Source organism: Schistocerca nitens, chromosome 8 (genome assembly GCF_023898315.1).
Source record: "Schistocerca nitens isolate TAMUIC-IGC-003100 chromosome 8, iqSchNite1.1, whole genome shotgun sequence".
In the NCBI taxonomy this organism is placed as follows: Eukaryota; Metazoa; Arthropoda; class Insecta; order Orthoptera; family Acrididae; genus Schistocerca; species Schistocerca nitens.
In genome coordinates this window covers 414,682,936-414,688,380 of record NC_064621.1, presented here as the reverse complement: position 1 = coordinate 414,688,380, position 5,445 = coordinate 414,682,936, and the positions used below count along the sequence as shown (strand labels likewise).

The 5,445-nt window shown below is 47.6% G+C and overlaps 1 non-coding gene across 1 annotated transcript; it reads left to right on the top strand.

Annotated features, from left to right (window-relative positions):
- The first annotated feature begins 3,238 nt into the window (after window positions 1-3,238).
- Window positions 3,239-3,313, top strand: Trnas-cga (transfer RNA serine (anticodon CGA)). Its single transcript has one exon. It is a non-coding gene; the product is annotated as a tRNA-Ser (tRNA).
- The last annotated feature ends 2,132 nt before the right edge of the window (window positions 3,314-5,445 follow it).

Sequence of the window (5,445 nt, the reverse complement as noted above, 5' to 3'; positions counted from 1 at the left end):
AGCTCCTGCTTCTCTAGGCTATCAGTAAGAATTCTTGTTCTTTCTCTTTTTCTTTCATGGTCAGCTAATGTCATACACGGGGTAGCTTTCGGAAGACGTAGTAATTCCTTCGATGATACCAAGCATTCTGAACTGTTTAAACAGCTACTAATTGCAGCCCGACTTACAATTGGAGCACTGCTTGCGTTGTCGGAGTCTGTTATATCTGCCCTTTTGGCGTTAATATCAGTATTTTGTGGTATATTTCCTCTCACAGCGCTTTTTTTACTGTCACTTTGTGAAGATAACTAACTAACCTTTCAAGAGTTTTTCCAGGAATGTTGTGCTGTTTTACTGCTGCCAGAACTTCTATGGTATCTTGATTTAACTGTTCACAGTGTTCATCATTTTTTCAGCAGGTGTTAAACCAAAACTAATTTTTCTCTCTCTGTAGTAAACCATTATTTTTCTGCGTATGAGCTCACTGTGCCCCTGAAAGAACTGTTCACTCTGCCTCCTGCCCCATCAACATAGTTAAACATATTTATTCAGTGACACAAAGATGTTATAATTTTGTATTTACTATGGTATGAAGAAACAGTACCTACCTTCTCGATACTTGATGTTTATAAAATGAGGAAGTACAAATTGTGGCTACAAACGTGGCAAAATTAGCGGAGGGAGATTTTAAAACACAAGAGCTACAATTTCAGTACTGCAGCATCACTCAGCCGTCTAGTTTCTACAGTTTTCTAAGTGCCCAGAGAGTGTAGACTCCATGTGCAAAACTATGGTCTTATCCTGACAGTCATAGACTTAATACAACAATTGCTCACTGTGCCCCAATCTCCCCTATTACGTGAAATCAGGACACACTTCCATTTATCTATATTGTGAGGTATGGTATCCCCTTTTCTGTGAACTGTTTCCAAAATATTTTTTTATTTCAAGTTTTATTCTGTGTGTAAGGATGTGAGGAGACCATGAATTTTGTTGAAATCGTGAGAACATTTAACTTTACGTAATGAAACGCTGCGCGATAGCGCGCAGCCAGCGATAACAAACCGTAGACAACGGCAATAAACCGTTGCTCTCTCTGGAAAATGGAGAAGGGTTGGGTTGATTGGGGGAAGAGACCAAACAGCGAGGTCATCGGTCTTATCGGATTAGGGAAGGATGGGGAAGGAAGGAAGTCAGCTGTGCCCTTTCAAAGGAACCATCCCGGCATTTGCCTGGAGCGATTTAGGGAAATCACAGAAAACCTAAATCAGGATGACCGGACGCGGGATTGAACTGTCGTCCTCCCGAATGCGAGGCCAGTGTGCTAACCACTAAAATGGAGAAGGATTATTCCGTATAAGTTCATCAATAGGGGTAAAAAGAACTGTAACAAATCAAGAAGAATAAAAAGAACTGGAACAAATTAAGAAGAATAAAAAGAACTGGAACAAATTAAGACGATGACGATTTGAACTCATGTGGAGACAGTATATATCGAACGCATTGCGATATTACACCTTTGTTGGAAGCTGTCTTAACAATTTTGTAATTAAGAAAATTACGTCCGGCTGTGGATGAGCTTTGAACAGTTATTGTGACTAAAATTGTTAGTGATTGTTACGACGGATTTTCTAAATGTACGATATTCAGATTTAGGTACGTGTCCAGCGTTTTTCTAGCATTTTCATGAACAACAGTTTTCATGTCGAAATAGTTCACTGGCTCAAAATGGTTCAAATGGCTCTGAGCACTATGAGACTTAACTTCTGTGGTCATCAGTACCCTAGAACTTTAGAACTACTTAAACCTAACTAACCTAAGGACGTCACACACTACCATGCCCGAGGCAGGATTCGAACCTGCGCCCGTAGCGGTCGCGCGGTTCCAGACTGTAGCGCCTAGAAACGCTCGGCCACTCCGGCCGGCAGTTCACTGGTGACCCGCCGGATGTCGGTGTCCAACAGTAATAACATTACGACAAACGGCCACGTTCGCATGAACGGAGCGCTGATGAACTGACGGATGGGGGGCTGGCGCCGCGCTTTTATCTCCTCCCCCTCCCTCTGATAGGCCGCTCCATCGGCCGACCGCGTCCAACATCCCTAGCACCACCCCTCCCGTCGACCCAGGGTTCCGTCCTAGGTGCCCGCGCTGGCGGCACCTCTGCTGTTCCTCTGCCTGGCTACGAGGTCTGTTCGTTGTCTAGTATCTCATTCCTCACCATGACCATTCTAATAGCGGGATCCCACGCCTTATTAAATACGTACCCGCTATCACGATTTATCAGCGGTTCCCTTACTCGGATCTCAGTTGATTCCTTAATGACGCGGTCCCAGAATTTGGACGTCTGTGTCAGAACCTTGGTGTGGTTATAGCACATTCCAGGTTGTAGGAGCCTAGCGAGTTGGCAGTTCCAGAATATTGGATGACGGAAATGCGTGAATTGAATATAACCACACCACGGTTCTGATACAGACGTCCAAATTCTGGGACTGTGTCATTAAGGAATCAATTGAGATTCGAGTAAGGAAACGTCTGACAAAAGGTGATAGCAGGTACCTACTTAACAAGGCATGGGTCCCTACTATTAGAATGGGCAAGACGAGGAATGAGATACCAGGCAACGAACTGACCTCGGAGGCAGGCGGAGGAACAGCAGAGGCGCCGCAGCGCGCGCACCTTGGCGCTAACCTAGGACGGGACACTGTGTTGGCGGGAGCAGAGGGGCTACAGATGCTGGATGCGGACGGCCAACAGAGCGTCCCATCAAATCGAGAGGGGGCGCAAATAAAAGCGCGGTGTCGGCCCCCCAGCCGGCCCCTTCTGAAGAATCTCCCACCAGGAGCACACCAGCATTTACCTGACGTGGCCAGAATGAGATTTTCACTCTGCAGCGGAGTGTGCGCTGATATGAAACTTCCTGGCAGATTAAAACTGTGTGCCGGACCGAGACTCGAACTCCGGACCTTTGCCTTTCGCGGGCAGGTGCTCTACCAACTCAGCTACCCAAGCACGACTCACGCCCCGTCCTCACAGCTTTACTTCTGCCAGTACCTCGTCTCCTACTTTCCAAACTTTACAGAAGCTCTCCTGCGAACCTTGCAGAACTATCACTCCTGAAAGAAAGAATATTGCGGAGACATGGCTTAGCCACAGCCTGGGGGGTGTTTCCAGAATGAGATTTTCACTCTGCAGCGGAGTGTGCGCTGATATGACGAGGCACTGCAGAAGTAAAGCTGTGAGGACGGGGCGTAAGTCATGCTTGGGTAGCTCAGTTGGTAGAGCACTTGCCCGCGAAAGGCAAAGGTCCCGAGTTCGAGTCTCGGCCCGGCACACAGTTTTAATCTGCCAGGAAGTTTCATTTACCTGACGTGTTCAACGAGATACTTCGCACAGGCAGCTACAGGCAACCGGAAAACACGTTGAAGTTGTGGCCATCCCGAAAACCGGCGAAGACCCACGCCAGCTCACGAGCTACCGATCCATCAGTCTGCTCCCGTCCTCGAAATTTTTGGTGACGCTGAACGCGAAAAGGCCGGTGGAACGCGTCACCCACAGGGGTATTACTCCAGTCGAGCAGTTTGGTTTTCATAGCGGTGTTTCTACCTCTCACCAGCTTCTGAAACTGGTGGAGCCGGAGATGAGAACGCTGGCAACAGAAGAATACCTTGAGGCAATTCGTCGACATGTTCAGAGCGTTCGGTTGTGTCTGGCACTACAGACTCGTGTACAGACTCCTTGTATTCTGGATAACATCACAAGCAGTTCTCCTCAGGCCCTACCTACCGGAGCGAACGTTCCACGTCAGGGCAGACGACTGTACATCCAGAGACTGACAGATAAGTCCCGTGGTACCATAGGGGTCCCTTGCAGTACTGAATGTACACGGCCGACATACCACGGGTGGCGCCCATCGAATTGGCTCTCTACGCCGTTGACACAGCACTGTACAACCGCAGCATGAACGCGCACCGATGTAACGCCGGCTGCAACGCGGGTGCGGCGCTCTGGTTCGTGGTCAACGAAATGGCGGCTGAAATCAACGCAGCGAAGAGCCAGGCAGTAATCTTCACGCGAGGAATGCTGTCACCAAAAGCTACCGCCCGTTGAAATCCTGGTAGCAACTATCCCATGGAGCAAGACGGCGAAGTACCCAATTGTTACCCTAGACCAAAGACTTTCCTGAGCGCCTCATATCCGAGACGTGAAAAGCAGAGCCATAGGGCGCCGTCGTGCTCTTTACCATCTGCTTAACACTGGTCCGACCAGTGTGGTGTGGGAAAAAGACTTAGATTCGCTCATCGCAACGCTGCGAAGTATGCAGAATCGAGCTCTGAAGACCGCTCTTCGTCTTCCGAGGGAATATTCCACTTGCCTTCTGCACGAGGACACAGGCATCCCGCTCCTACAGGACAGATTCAGGATTATCGAGGTCCTTCTATGAGAAAGCGAGACAATCCTGCAACCAGCTCGTCCGTGTCCTGGGCCACCAACCTCACCACAGGCCAACAACACGTTGGACTGACATGCTATGAGAATAATTTTCTCGCAGTAGATGCTGGATATTATCACCACATCACCCAAGGACAGTTCTTATAGATAAGGTTCTTTCTTTTCTTTCCCACAGGAACAGTATTTCTATGCTTACACTGCTCAACATACCGAGCAAGGAAAGTTCGCCAGTGGTGCGACAGCGACCCAGCACTCAGTTAATCAGCGCACCTGATGACTGCAGCGTGGTCATTTGCTGGAATATTGTGCCCATTGAACACCGACATCCGGCAGTTCACCGGTGAACTGTTTCGATATGAAGTACGCCGGGAGAAGCTGAGGAATCACACAGTTTTCATGTTTAAAGATTTACGTCTACGCAGGTTATGGGGATGTGTGATGGAAGACCGGTTAAATGGAACCTGCACCACGCTCTTGGCCTGTTGAACAAACAATTTAACAAAGTAATTTCATTTCTTTAGTGCAGCTAATTAACAACTCGTTTATCCTCCAAGCAGAGTACCGCTGTGCTATAGACGCCGACTCCCTGCTACTAATGACCAATACGCAGAACTGAAAAGTTAACGCTTTTGCTCTGATGTACCACAGCTTCAGTGAACATGTGAACTCACATTCACATAAAGCAAAGATATTGAGATTGGGCTTGAATGGACGCAACGAAGCTTCAGCGGTGATTTATTGAACTTAAAGGATCAATTTCATTGCTGTGCTGTTCACAAGATAAAGAGAGAGAGAGAGAGAGAGAGAGAGAGAGAGAGAGAGAGGGGAGAGAGATTTTATTGCACCAAGTTAATTTAATTACACACACAGTGAAATAAAATGTACAAATACAATAACGGATTAGCGTGATGTCTGTGAAGTCTTGGGAATTTTATAAACAAAAGCATTTGCTGCCTCAGTCGCGTTAAATAGTGATACCTACTTAAGCACGGCGCCTTTAAGCTGCATGACGCC